The following is a 16,276-nucleotide window of genomic DNA, read 5'->3' on the forward strand; positions in this document are numbered from 1 at the left end:
AATCACTTTCAATATTGTTTTATGCATTTTCCAATCGGCAGTGATCTTGATAGTATATATAAGATGCTATGTGGGTGAAGCCATGTAGGGACATAGCCCTACATAGGGCATTTCAAAAAGATATGATTATATTCTACTAAAATTTTGTAGTAAAAGAAGTCTTTAATGTCATGGAGTTTAAAGCACATCTGCAACATGAAGATTATGGTAAAGATGATTATGATAGAGAAATATCTCCATGTGTGAAACGAGTCTTACATTGAAGGCAATATGTGGTGCATTAGATATGGATGAATGGAACCTACTTGCCACATTCACATGGAAGAGGAGTAAAGATTCTACACAACAATGAAGACATAAAATACAAATATACAACATAGATATAAGATGTTATGTAATCTAAGAAATGACATGGATTGAAAAGTAGGGTCCACTATTAGAGATGAAATATGCAGTGATAAAATAAGACAAATTGTTAAGCTAGAGATAAAATAATCATGTTGTACTATGATAGCATTTTTGATATAGCACAAGTTTATTAATAATAAAATAATGCACCAAAATAGCAAGTCCTTCATGTCATAACATCACTAATAGTTGTGTCATTAAAATTCTAGATCATACCTGAAGTGAAGTCACAAGAAAAATTAACAAAATGCACCAATTTATTGATGCACTATAATCTAGCTTTGTCAATGTTAGTATTATTTCTTTCAAAGGTTTTAAATTTTTTGAATATCTTTAAGAAAAAGGACCCATGCCAGATCATGAAACTCTAAGAGTCCCCGTATAATCCCTGTCTCTTACAAGTTTAAGAAACTCAACCTGTATATCATAACTAGTAGTCTAAAAATGTCATGATTGTGAACATAGAAATAATTAACCATCCTTTTATATCAAAAATACTAAAAATTATAATCAATGAGAAAATCTCAATACTTTCTTTAGTTGAAATAGAAACACAAGATTTTCCTCAAAGAAGTTTGAATTCCACTGCTTGATATTTTTAACAACCATAACAAATATGCCTTATTTTACCAGTTCTTGCATCTCCAATACAAATTCAATTTTATTAGCATAATTGTAATTCAAAATACCCTAAATAAAAAATCAAAAAGAATTGAGGGTAAGTATCTAAGAAAACATGATCTCCTTAAGGGAAAATTGATCTTTTTTTGCTCACATGTACATGATCAAGAGTCTTACTACTAATTCCAGAAAGAAGTTGATTATTATCTCTTTGTTTGGTAGAATCAACCATTAAATTCCCTTGTGATTCACTCTCATTATGTCTGCCTTTCCACCTAGGATGATTTTCTAGATGTACTCCTAATTTATCAGTATGACAAGTCTTGTTGGAGCTGCAAGCTTCACTACCATGAACATGTTCAATTGGAGATCTCAATTCAACATCTTAATCATGCTTATGTGAGAAATTTAATGGGAGTTCATACATCACCATGTCATTTGAAATGGTTTTAATAACTACCTACTCTTATCCACTCCTAATGTTAATAGTAGAAAATTCCTTTGAGCATGTATTATCTGGATTGGTATCATCTGTAATTAGCTTCAATGATCTACTTGTGAGAGAGATGTCTAAACCTATCAACAAAAGTCATAGATTATGAAAATTTGAAGTAATATCTTGTTGAGGATAAATTATTTATTTCAATAATTATTGGTGTCTCAAAACTAACAAAAGACACCCTTTGAAAATTCATCTTGCATTTTCCTAAATCCATAAGTGACCTTATATGAGGGAGAAATTATACTAGAATGTACAAGGCCTCTATATACACAATATTCTTGAACTGGGTCATCAAGCATTCACATGTTCAGCTTCATTCAGCTAAGTTCATTCTAATAGAAGAAATACACATAAGAAAATAAATTCATTCAAAAAACCTGTGACAACTTATCATGACAGACAAAATGGAGATGATACCTTCTATTTGGCAAATAAGTAAATATCTCCAAGGAAATACCAAATTCAAACTCATGCTCAAGTTGCATGTGTCAACATTCCCCATCGACCTTAGTCACAAGGCTAACTAACTTATCAAGAGTGTGTATCCCACAAATGAAATTGGTATAAATGTTATAACCACCAAATTTGGAGGGCATGGAACTTTAGTCATCACTATCCTATGTAGTACACTTAATTTTATATGTTGGAATCATTTTGTGAGTTGTACACATGATAGTCCAGTAGTTTTTAATGTCATCTTCATCACAATTTTTCTATGATAGTCTAATAGTTGTAGGTGGCATCTTCATCACAAATTTTCATGATAGTTTGTTATTCATCCAAATGGAAACCCTTGTGGGGAAGACCTAATTACAATGCAACAATTAAATGTAATGTTGAAAAATAGGAGATTCTTTTGGTTGAACTAGAAGATAAATCATCTTCTAACAAAATGACAGAGACTTTCGATGAAGGACCCAAAGTACATTAATTCAATTATAGTCTAGTAAATTTAGGTGCTATATTCATCATAAGTTTGTGAAGATAGTCCAGTATTTGTAGGTGTCATCTTCATCGAAAAATTCCCATGATAGTCTATTAGTTTGAGGAGTCATCTGCATCACAAGTTTTCCATGGCATACTTGTAGTTAGAGGTGCATTGAAGACCATTTATCACTACATGAGCTAGTAGTAGATGGTGATTATTCATTATCATCATCATCATCTAACATAGAATCACATGAATATCATGTTTTATAGCCCACATGGCCTACATATTGAGGGTACAACTCCAGGCACTAAACACACCAGATTTCAAATTATTATCTTTATGTGTTGATGTTTAAGTTGAATGTTCTAGAGTTGAAGAGAGAAACACACTCAATTTTTTTTTCTTTTTGTTCTTTTTTTGAATATGAAACTGTTGTCTAAATGATACAATATAATTATGTATTATTAAAACAAAAATACAAGAAAAATATGATACCAACACAACTATATTTATAAAACAAAAAATTTGTCATTATTATTTCTTCTAAGCTTTTACAACTACAGCTTCTACATATACATTTTCTTTCTTTTCTTTCATTACTATAACAAAAAGTATAATAGTTGTTACAATAGACCAACATTCCAAATGATAAATCTGCATCTACACACTTTCAATAAAATGAAACAACAAGTTCATTAAATTCTTTTTCCAACTAGACTCTTTTTAACACTTATCTTCAAAACATCACTGAGAAAAAATGCTTGAGCTAAGACTCTCCCATTTATATTACACAACAATGGCTGAACTTTGGCATAAAAAATAATAATGATAGTAATAGTATTCACTTCCATCTTCAATATCATAAAAACCTACAACAAAAATACACATATACCTATGGAAATATTCTCGAAGAGAAATCCCTCTCCTCGACCACTGAAGATGCAAGTGTGATTGGAGGTCATGAATGGAAGAGCTTTTGAAGTCGATCACATTAGGAAGAATGAAAGAAAGACAATATCGAGAGTTTCGAACTACTATTCTGCCCCCCGTATATTGATGCAAATGTAGGGCCCCCTTTCATTTTATTCCCAGGGCTAGTAGGCATCATTAATCAAGTGGGTGGAGAAAACCTGAAACATAACTGGGCTCAGAGAAAACCATGTGAAAATGCAGAGATAACCATGCAAAAATGCAGAGATAACCATGCGAAAATGCTCCAAAAATGTCAAATGAAATCTAGTGCGAAAGATATAATAGGGAAAATGTTTTTTTAACTTTTTGGATGTATAAGCCCTGTGTTGGTCAAAATTTTGACCAACACGGGTCTTATATGTAAAAAAACAAAAATTTTGCCTTTACATTTTGACCACCCTAAATTTATTTAGTTGATGGTCAAAATTTTTGGTCGAAAAATGATGTTAAATGTAGTAGTGATTATAGAAGAAATCCTTGAATGGAAATTTTTATTTAAATTGTTAGAATTTTTAGAATAACTGAGAGAGGGATGAATTAGTTATCTAAGGTCCAGATGTAGTAGTTCAAGAAATAAACCCTTCAACTACTCTAGATATAATCATCCATTAGCTCAATCTCTATAGTAGATTATCAATAACATCAGCTAGTAGTCCACTGTCCTAATAATAATAGACTTGTAGAATGTAAAACAATAACATTAAATCATCACAGATAACATCTACAGAAGTTTGACACTAGGATTTAACATGAAAACCCAATTTGGGAAAAACCACTAGTAACATGTCACCAATATTTCACTCTTCTAAAGTGAGATCTATTAGGAGTGGCCTTCTTAGAAGAATTTAGAACATTCCATTATAATTTTACTTTGATTAAAGTGATGGGACTCAAAATTGCATTCCCAATTTGAGTACCATTCCAAAATTGAGTCATTTTGAGCCCTATAAATGCATTTTCTTGCTTGTATACCTATTTTTTGTTTTAAGGTCCAAGAGGTGTTTTATGTTTCTATAACCTTACATTCAACATATCCTTGTGTCCTATAATGATAAACTAACATTTTGAGTCATTCTATGAAGTTCTATTTTAAGCAATGTTCATTTCTACATTTTTGCCCAAGTGTCAAACAGTGACAAGAGGCCTATTTTGTATTTGAATATATTGCACATGGATATATTTCATGACTCACCACTTTGGAAATGTTTTGTATGCATATGAGTGAACCTATGTTTTATATTTTGAGTCATTTTGATATGTTTTGACTAGGTTTTGAATCCCTCAAAGTTGGTTACTTATCTCTGTCATGTTGATGCAAATTGCCCTAAATTCTAGAAGGCCTTGTTTAACCAATTGTAACTTTGACCTGGTTGACCATATTAAGAGAATTCCTTTTTCATTGCATTCTAAAGGTCACACAATTTTTATGTTTCAGATTTGAGCCTATGAGAAATCTATTTGTTCAATTTTCAAACACGATTCTGAATGCAATTTATAACTTTTTACTAGTATCATAAAATGAAGATTGATAAGTTTTCTATTTGAGATGCCATAACTCTAAATCCATGAATGATGAGATCAAATGGGCTATAATATTTTGTTTTACTACAAAAATACTTTAAGTATGCTAGTTTGTAAGTCTTGACCAATTCATTTGCATACTTTTCTAGGTCCATTCCATTTTGCAAAAAACCAAATCTTGTAGAAGTTTCTAGTTTTGCAATTCTAAGTACCTAACTTCAACTGCTTGCAAAATGTTCCCTGTTACTCATCATGAGCCAAAATCATAGAATTATATTCTCTTCATGACAATAAACTAATGCCCTAGTTTTCAAGTCCTTAAGTACCCATTTGACCTATTTTTAAACCCAAATCCAATGCATTTTCTTGTTTTCTAACATGTTTTTTTGCAGGCAGTCTTGAGTGGGCAACTTTTATGGTCAATATCTTTTGACCTAGGTATCATCATGAAAAAATATGGTAGGGTGCAAAAATGTAGAGAAAAGAATCAGATGTCAAATCCCAAGGCTCAGTCAGGTGTTTTGGTCAATTTTTAACGTCGGCTCATAGGCCTTCCGGACAAAAAATCACAAGTTTGTAGGAAAGGCTAAAATTAGGTTTTAAAGGTTGAATCGATGCTTTTAATTGATTTTAGTTAGTGAGGAAATCATATTGGATCAATTTGATAACTCAAGTGTTTTAGTTCAAATTTTTATTTTAGCCGGATCCACTTTGGGATCTGACTAAATTTAGTAGCCAGTAAAGCATTGGGAATTGAGAGTGTTTTAAGAGGGGAGTATTTTGGTGTTGATTATTATAATATCACAGTACACATTTATCATATTTTTCTTCCAAGTGGATGAAAAGCGATATATTAAATGACATGGCTAGCACCTTTGGTCATACCTTTCATTCTCCCTATTGGTGTTGGAGTGTGCAATGATAGACGGACATGTGATGTTGAAGTCCATGAAAGACTAAGAAATTGTTTGATATACATGAACAGACATTTATGCAAGAGTTGTGGTAGTAAAATTAAAACCTTCTAGTACCAAATGCACATTAGAGATGCAAATTATAGACTAAAGGGGTGTGCGCCTATAAAACAAATGGGGTTGTGTGTAGACATTTTAAAAAGACATAAATAGAGGAGTGTCCCAATATTGGAGATCAAAATGGAAAAATTTAAGAGGAACTTAGAGTTGAATACCTAAGAGAAAGGCATGATAAAAATTTTAAGGACACTTTTGAGAAGCATCAACCAACCATACGAATGTTATGCTAACTCCCATGATAGTTCTAAAATTGATAAGAAAAGGAACAAAGGACCATTGAAATTCCTATTAACAAAGATATTGAGAATCAACTATATGCACATGAAGCCTTAGAGAAAGATGTCTGTTAGATATCTGATGAGGTTTTCTAAAAGCTCTTATGAGAGAGTTAGTGAGCCAAAAATTGGAATGGGTGAGTCCCAGTGTTAGAAGAGGAATGGTTCCCAAGGCCAAATCTGGTGCAAGCAGCTAATATACATTGAAGTAGTCATTGGATGTCTACATTGTTGTTGATTTTCTCCCCAACCACACATGTAGAAGGACCAACTTGAGGATATGCTTTCATGGAACATGTTTCAAATAGGATCAAGCCTGGTGATGTCAAAGCATGACATTAACAATGAAGGAGATTACTAGAGGAGATGTTTGAATAAAGTGATGCATCAGGGGACTATCATACGTGCTTTATGAGTTGTCATTAAGTTTTTGCGGAGAAAGTCCACATTTTTGTAGAAAGAAGTGAATATTCATTTCAAACTTCAAGTCTTCCATACTATATTACTAAGGTGTCATGATAGATGCAAGAAGTAGGGCACGACATGAAAGAAAGAGCTCTAAGGAATGCAAGAAGAATAGGGCAACCACATCCATGGTAGGGGCAAGGAATAACCCCATTCACAACAAGAGCAGAACACACACGTTTAAGAAGTGAGGAAACCCACAGTGTAAAAGAGAAGCAGAGCCATCCACAATGAAGCATGGAAAACCATCGAATAGGTTAATCCCACATTGATTTTGCTAAGGTGTTTTAATGTATATATATGCATGAAGGAATAATGAAAAAATATCTTAAAGACACAATGTGTTGTGAGGTTGTTGTTTACATGGAAGCGTCAATCGTGTGGGGTTAGTTGAATGGAAAATTCAACATTATTTTGACCATCCAAATGTTGAGGAGTAGGTGTCACATTATTGATTAAGGGGGACCTCGTAAGATCATAAAGCATAGAAAAGGAGGCTATGATGTTACGATCTCATCGTATGATTGAGATTCTAAAGTTAAAAAGTGGAGATGCTACACCAGGTGAGAAATCCATGAGGTTGGGAGAAGTAAAATTGAGAGTTGTGATGTTATGCTAAATCATAAGATTGAAGCATGTCAAGTTTGTTGTAAGATTAGAGGGCTTCAGATATTGAGTTAAGATGTCATGACAAACACGAGAATTGTAAGATCGCCAAGGTAAAATCTTGATGTTAAGATAATAAGATTTCATTGTGAGTTTTTAGGATCATAACATTGGGAGGGAAAATTTTTAATTTCAATGTTGTACAGGATGACGTGGGGCCCCCTTGGGTGCATTTCAATTAATGAGAGATGGACAAGTGGTGATCAGTGACTAGAGGAGAGGATAAGAAATGAAAATAAATTATTCAAATTCAGATATCCCTAATCTAAATGTACATCTAGAGTTAAAATTGAAAGATTTAATTTAAATTTGAAGTATTATATAGTTTATACTATATAGATTTTTAATTTTTTTAATTTTAATGCTTAGTTCATGACCTGGGCCCTGGATTTTTGAATTAACGCCAAAGGCACCATTTTCATCAAAGATGTGCAGTATGATATACCATCGAAATTGAGAGAACCTAAATCTTCAATTTCTACAATCAGTTTTTACATAGGTGTCCTTTAGAAGAAGCTACACACAAATTTGTGATTTTGGGGCATCCTTAGTGCAAATGCAGATTTGATGTTTTCAGAGTAGAATAAGATTAGATTGTGATTAATTGGAAAAAACATTTGATTAACTAGTGACCACCAAGGATGTATTGAATTTTTTTAAAGAAAATGTAGAAGATAGTTTTTTGTCAGCAGAAGGAAGTTGGAGTTTCATAGAAAGGCAGAACAAGACAAATGTAATTAGATTGAATTTCTGCACATTTTATCAGATATTTTTCATTCCTTCAAGAAAGGGGTTTCCTTATTAACTCTTTAAGGAAGATATTTTCAAACATTCTACAACAACAATTAATGAGATTTGATTTGTCGAAAGAGTGAGAAGATTAGTTTCTACAACATCAAGAAGAAGAAGAAGAAGAATAAGTTTCAACATGACACTTGTCAGAATTAGATTTTGATTTGAGCCTCTTCTTCTCTATATATCTCTTTTCTCTTCTCATTATACGGGTTCCAATTTTTATGATAGTATCAGGTTCCTATATATTGAACCATGATAGTGTAATTATTTAAAGTATTTAAATTATATAGTCATCTATTATGTATTTTTTGAGTTTTCTATACACCATGATGCATTGATTTTAAAGAAATGAATATAGAGCTTCATTGAAAGGTTCATTCTAAATTTGTCTCTTTTTTTATAGGTTTGTATTTTTATGTTTATATATGCCCAAAGTGCATATTGTCCAGTTGCAACTTATTTTGAAGTTGTATGCCACTATGTGTCTTGTTGCTGGGTCAAGGACTTGAGTAATTTGCTTTATATTGCATTGATAGTACTACAAGGATCATAGGAGGATGTGTTAAGTATGAATTTCATTTGAAGATAGATGTCTATTTGCAAGGTAGATAGATAGATCAGATATTTGAGTATATGAGTATATTTAGGTATCCATGTGTATGTTTTGACTTAGTTAATGCCAAATGGATAAGGGTCTAATCAGCTTAGAGGTTATATGTTTTTGCTATTACATGCCTAGGTTATGCTAATGATTCAAATCTTTAATCAAATATCTTTTCCCTTTTAAAGAACTAAAAAGAAGTTTCCCTCACTTAGTTTATTAGGTTTATGTGCCCTATTATTAGTTATTTCATGTTTATGAATGCTTGCATAAACATAGAAGATTCAGGTGTTATTATCTATTATCAAGATTTAGTTATATGCCATTATACTAGTACCATATAAAGAATCTAAGGTCCACCTGCCTAGGTCTTGCAAAGCCTAAAGAGAACAAGGAGAGTTAAATATCCTTATAGGTTGCCCTAGTGTCTAAATAGGTGCATTGAGGATGGGAGTTAGTTGCCCCTAGGTGTAAATGTTCTTATCACTAGGTTATTCAAAAGTTGTTAATTTATAAGCCAACATAAAGGATTTATATATGACTATTAGGTCAACCATGATTAAAGGATTTCAATACTGATATAATGGTTAGAAAGTAACAATAGTTTTGATCTGACAAATACAACTCACTTTGCAAATATAGATCACAGTTTGGCTCACATGTTGATCCAATGATTGGCCTTTATTTTCATCTCTATCCTTGATCTTCTTGGCAACCCTTCAAGCAATCACTCTTCACTTCTTCACAACTCTTCTTAGCCTCCTGCTCAATTTTTCCAATCAATAGCATCAACAACTACTCTAACCTTACTAGGTTAGCCCTTAAACCTCCTTAAACAGGTAACTATGATCTTTTGTTGCTTAAACACCACTGTAGATCATAGGGTTTGGTTAGATTCATTGAATCATTCAAACATTTCATTTCCTCTTTTATGTTCTAGAAACTTCTCCAAATTTCTCCTTGAATCCTTGCATAAAAATATGAAAACATAGTTCTCATTGAATTAAGTATTCCAAGTTATCCATCCTTATCTTCAACATGCTTCACATATTCTTAGAAGTCAATTGTGTTGGCTAGAAATCACGATTTTCTCATAAATTGTTAAAATGTCATCCATTGGCCAACACTATGTTTTGATACTCGAACATCACTGAGTTACTCGATCACTACTATCTTTTTTGTTCAACATATATACCGATGTTCAATCAATACTAATGCTTGATCAACACTATTTCTACTCAGCACATACTGACACTCAGTCAACACTAGCATCACTCGACATATACTACATGTTCCATAATATTCTACTCTATTTCTCGATCAAGCCTATGTATTTGGTCAATCTTTTGTCACTTCTTCAAGGATTTAGTACAATTGTCTTCTTCACTTTGTAGTATGATTAAATAATCACTTTATCTTGTCAAAGTCTAACTAATCAAGTGTCCATTGTAGTTTCTTTTCCATAACTCAACATTTCCTCTAGGTGTTATTGTTATGACCAACTTCTCAAATCTTCTTGATCAATCATCTAGATATGACACCCAAATTAGATAGAAAATTGTCCTACCAACAAGGTTTGACATCAATGACAACATAACAATTGATTGTAATTTCTAATAGAAATAATATACATATACATACACACATACATTGTTCTCAATCATCAATGTTCTATCACTTCCAGTCAGCTCACTAGTAGCATCAAATATCTTGTCCTTCTTGTGACAGAATTTAACCTTGTATCCTGATTTTTTCAACTATGAAACATGCAACAAGTTACAGTTAATTCCTTCAACCGCATAAATATTGTCACACTTGATCTTATTAGTTAATTGTATTGATCCTTTACCTTTCATAAGACATGGTGTATCATTACCAAACTTAACACAACTACCCTTGTTTGGTTCTATGGTTTCAAATTTACTCTTATCACCAATCATGTGATGTGAAAAACCATTATCAATTATCCATCTATCACCTTTACTTACATAATAGATTAATGCAAATTTTTCATCTTCATTAGAATCTTCTTTCATAGCAACATAGATAACTTCTTCATCATTACTTTTAGATTCATTATTAGTTTCTTCTTTAGCAATGTAATAAGATTTCTTACCTTTGTCTTTATAGTCCTTGTTTCTCCTTGTAATGCCTACCCATAGTTTACTTTTCATGTGGTTTTTCTGAATTCTATTAGGCCAACTTTATGGTTACATTTTATAATTTAATGGTACTTAGTTACCTATTTTGATTGGATGTTATTTCATACTTAGTTGATATATGTGATGAACTACTTGATACTCAATTATTTCATGTGTTCATGATTATTCTTTCAATGATGATGCTTATAGTAATTTCAGTTATTTTATGATGATAGTTAGATGGATGATTTATATGTAGTTGAGGGAGGGAGTCATAATCACCTTCTAGTTGGGATCTACACGATGCACCACTCCCCGCCATTGCCTATTTAGTTAATATGTATATGTATATGTACATGTTTAACTTTTATGCAGATTGTAGGTGTTGCACATCGACTTCCTTGAATTGCTAAGATGAGCCTACCCTATCGTAGTATCTCAATGGTAAAGAGAGGAGATACCCTAAGCTAATTTTCCTAGAAAGTACGATAAGTATCAAAGTTATTTACCCTTCCAAATTTGTCAAGTGACGTGAATTCAAAATTTTGAGCCTTGAGTTTGATTTAGTACTTTGTCTTTTAGATGAGTTCTCCTATTTTAGTTTGTGAGCCTACTAAGATTTTTAGTTATAATTAAATCAAATTAAAAGAATATTAAATGATTAAATTTAACAAAAAGTTTTATAAAGGAAAAATTAATTTATAATTATATTTAATTAATTAAGAAATTAATTAAATAGAAGAATTAAATTTAAAAGATCTAATTAAAGTTCTAATTTTGGTGTAATTATATTTATTGAATTTAATAATAAATTATTTAGAAGCTTCATTTTAATAATAAGCTCTAAATATTATTATTAGTTGAATTAATAAATATATTATTAAAGACGTCTTGTGATTCAATAAAAGAGAGAGAAAATAAATTAAATAAAGATTATTTTAATTAAAAATGCAAAAGGTTGTATGGAATTAAAATAAATTAAAATAATAATGAAAAAGGCTTTTTCATGTTTGCAAAACTAAAACCCTAAAGGAGAAAACTTTTTATTAAGAAATTAGAGCTCATTTCTCCACACACAGGTTTGGAGGAATTTTTTTTTTGAGAATGAGGGTTTTCAAGAAGACGTGAATTCTTGCGAGCTCCGAGCATTCGTCTGGTTCACATCAAATCAAGTTAGGATCTTGTTGAGATTTGCACAACAATTTTCCTTCAAAATTTTTCTTATATATGACTAAGGCAAATATTGTGATTGTCTTTTTATAACCTTTGAGTTTTGATTGGTTATCTTTTGATGCTTTCATGGTGCTTGTATAGGACTGAGGTGAAAATTATGCTCTTATGAGTTGTACTTTTCATGATCTTAGGATAGGTTATCTATGTATATGTTGGGAAGTGGCTTGCAAAAGAGGTCAAATCCCTAAAGAGCCTGCATGGGTAACCCATTGTAGGTTGTTTTAATAAGTGATAACATTTCATTAAATGGGTTTAAAATGAATTAAATAGAGTCAATTTTTTTCCTCGCTCATGCCTTGAATACTAGTACAGGCTAGGATAGGAGTAGAGAGGATACTTGGTTGTGACCTTTTCTCATTAGTATGCCTTGTCTATATAAAAGGATAGTGATGTCACATAGAGACACTAGGTAGCCGAAGTCTAGAAAGGCTACTAGGGTAACCTTAGAGTTGGTTCATGCGATAACACTTTCCCACTTACATAGTAGATTTCCTACTTGTCTTTGTTGCCTCTAGGTTTAGATGTTATTTGTGTCTTGGTACCTTTGAGATAGATTACTATTAGGTTTTCCTTGACCTAGATGTTGGTTATGAATTTTGGGATTGATATCCATATGGAACTTAAGATTATCTCCTCAACACGGTGGGAGTGGACCATTTAGGTTCCATAAGGCCAGGTGGTAGTGTTTCTTATACCATTGAGATCCAATAGTTGGATGTTGTTGTTGGATGTACTTGCGTAGTTACTCCTTTATTTCTAATCTTATGTGTTTCTTTAGGATAGTTATATTCTAGTGTACTATACTTGACTATTAGAGATCTTATGAGATGATGTATTTATTCATGATGTATATTCTTTGTAATTTTCATACCCTATGACTTGTACATTGGACGATTATGCATTTTGATTATGCCATGTGGCATCTTATGTAATTGTATAGGATTTCATTAGATTTGTACTTGTGGTTATTCTATGATGTGGATTTTGTTATGTATTAGATTTAGTATTAATAAAACTTATATATATTTTATTCAACATCATGGAACTCATAAGAGATGTAATTTGTTTATGGTTTGTTTGTATGTATGTATGTTATTGCTTCTGCTATATTATCTCTTGTTGTTATAATCTTTCAAAAAAAATGTTTCACAAACTTAGTGAAACTAAAAGTTAATTTCTTTTGGTTTCCCTAGCAGGGCGTTAATAATGCAGGAGAATCCTAGGTTGCATGGCTATCCTACATGTTTTCTGAGTTCCTTAGTTGTTGCCAAGTTGTAATGCCTTGATTGATGAGTCCCTATGGTTGTTGATTTCCTTTGGTTGCCAAGTTCCTTTGGTTCTTGAGTTCCTTTGGTTGCTGATTTTGTTTGGTTTTTGAGTTCCTTTGGTTGTCAAGTTCCCTTGGTTTTCAAATTCACTGAGTGACAACATTTTGTTTGCTTCTTCATTAGCCGAGTTGTCTACATGTGATTTCTTGTTGGAGTTCACCTTTACATTTAATTTTGTGATATGTATTTGCTAAGAGCTGACTTATGGCTTATTTGGGCATTTAATATAAGGGTTTATTTTGTTAGTATTTACAACAAGCCGACTTGTGAATGTGCATGTATTTAAAGGAATTTTGGGTAGAATGGTAGAGCAGTAGAGGAGGAAGAGTAGAAACAAAGTTGGAATGCAAAGTTTATCATTGTGGATCAAATTTGAATTGTAATGTTGGCTATAACCCTAAAGTTTGTACAACTGGGCATGTATTTGATGAGTCTATAAAACATTTGGCTCCCCTATCTCCTCTAGTTGCTATAATTTGTGTTGTTTTCCATTGTGTTTACTCTTATAGGTGGCTTGGATATTTGGGTGTGCCTTTGGCCCTAGTTATTTCATCCCTCCTTGTATTGGGTAGTATCAAAGCAAGGCTCATCCTTATGGAGAATGGATCATGTAAAACTCTAAGTGAAATTAGTTGTAGGGTTGTAGATCTACGAATCTGCGGATTTGACCTATAACTTGCAGAGGGTTATGATCTTGCATGAACCTAATTGTAAAGTTGGTTCAAGATAGAGGAAATGATAAAATATCATATTGGATACATTGAGACAAATTGTAACCATATTAGATGTTGTAGAGAGAACCTAGAGGAGAGAAGCACACCTTGATGATGTGAGTGATGAAGCAGCAACACCAAACCCTAATCCAAAACTAGAAGAAGATCAAGATGAGGCAATATTATTGAGAGTACTATTTAGGAAAAATCCAAAACCAGTTGCAGAAGTTGTTCCTTATGATGGAAAATTGGATACCAATGTTGTGTTGGATTGAATCTCTGAAATGGATAATTTCTTTGAGTATGAAAACACTCATGATAAAATGAAGGTGAAAATTATAGTTACTAGGTTGAAAGGACATGCCTCACTATGGTGGGAGCATTTGCAAACTAATAGAAAAAGGAGAGGAAAGAAGAAGATCAAGACTTGGCCAAAGATGGTGAACAAGGTAAAGAATAAGTTCTTATTGATTACCAAGTTAGCTTGTTGATAAAGCTACAAAATTTGAGACAAAGCGACATGACTGTAAAGGAGTATACTAAGGAATTCTATAGGTTGGACATCAGATTTGGACATGTGGGTGACAATGTTGAGAAAATTACAAGGTACATAAATGGATTGAGATCTGGGATTCAAGATGAGATAAGTTTTATGAAATTTTGAAGTGTGGAGGAAGCATACCAATATTCCTTGAAAGATGAGGAGATCTTGAAAAAGAAGTATGAACAAAGACAAAGAGGTAGAGGTGGTAGATTCTAAAGAGGTAGAGGTAGATCTTATGGAGAAGGTGGAAGATCTGATAATTCTGTGTAGGATAAGGGAAAATATAAATGGAAGAATGATGATAAAGGTAAGACTAGGTGGAAAGATGATGATTCTTACCAAGGAGGTACTAGTTCTTATCGAGGAAGAGGTAATTCTTATTATAGAGGTGGTTTTCATGGTAATTGTTTTAGATGTGGTAAAGAAGGGCATTGATCTTTTGAATGTAGATACTCTAAAAGTGGGCAAGGTAATAGAAATGTTGTGGTTCGAGGAGACATTGAGGGTTGACCATGTGGACCTAAGGCTAGAGAAAATCTAATGGTGAGAAGAACCTTATGTAATAAGGGGAGTGATGAGGAACCTATCCTAAGGAGAAGTCTTTATAAGACTAGATGTAAGATGGTTGGAAAATGTTGCAAGGTGATCATTGATAGTGGGAGTTATACAAATTTGGCATCAGAAGAATTGATTAAAAAGTTGTAGTTGTAGAAGTTGGAGCATCCTAATCTTTATCAATTTCATGGATCAAAGACGAGCATAAGATATTGGTAAGTGAACAATGTATTGTGAAGTTCAAGATTGGACATTATTTTGATGAAGTTTTGTGTGATATTATGCCTATGGATTGTTGTCATATTTTTTTGGGTAGACTTTGGCAATATGATAGGTATGCTATACATGATGGAAGATTGAATCAATATACTCTTTGGGTGAATGAGAGAAAGAAAATATTGTTGCCTTTGATTGAAAGTCTTGATGAGGTTAATTATAAAATTGTGAGAATTTGCATGGTTGGTGAAAATCAATTTTAAAAGGAAATGAAGAAGAAACAAATTTATTTTGCCATAATTCCTAGGAAACTAAGTTGTGCCACTAACAACCAAGTGACAGAAGCTAGTGGTAACTAAGTGACATCATAAACTGATAGTATTGATCGAGTGCTAGTGGAAATTACAAAATTATTGAGTAAGCATAAAGATATTGTTCCATAGGATATACCTGATGGTTTACCTCCAATGAGAAGTATAATTCATTGTATGGATTTGATTCTTGGAGCTAGTTTTCCAAATAAAGCACCATATAGATTAACACCTACTAAAAATGAAGAGCTTAAGATAAAATTGCATGAGTAGTTGTAGAAATGTTTGATCAGAGAAATTTTGAGTCCATATGTTGTACCTATTGTATTAGCCCCTAAGAAGAATGGAGAATGTTTATTGATTTTAGAGTTCTTAACAAGATCACAGTGAAATATAGGTTTCTTATGTTGAGGATGGATGGCATAATGGATTATTTGAGTGGAG

Source organism: Cupressus sempervirens, chromosome 4 (assembly GCF_028749045.1).
Source record: "Cupressus sempervirens isolate cs-2001-9-10 chromosome 4, ASM2874904v1, whole genome shotgun sequence".
Taxonomy (NCBI): domain Eukaryota; kingdom Viridiplantae; phylum Streptophyta; class Pinopsida; order Cupressales; family Cupressaceae; genus Cupressus; species Cupressus sempervirens.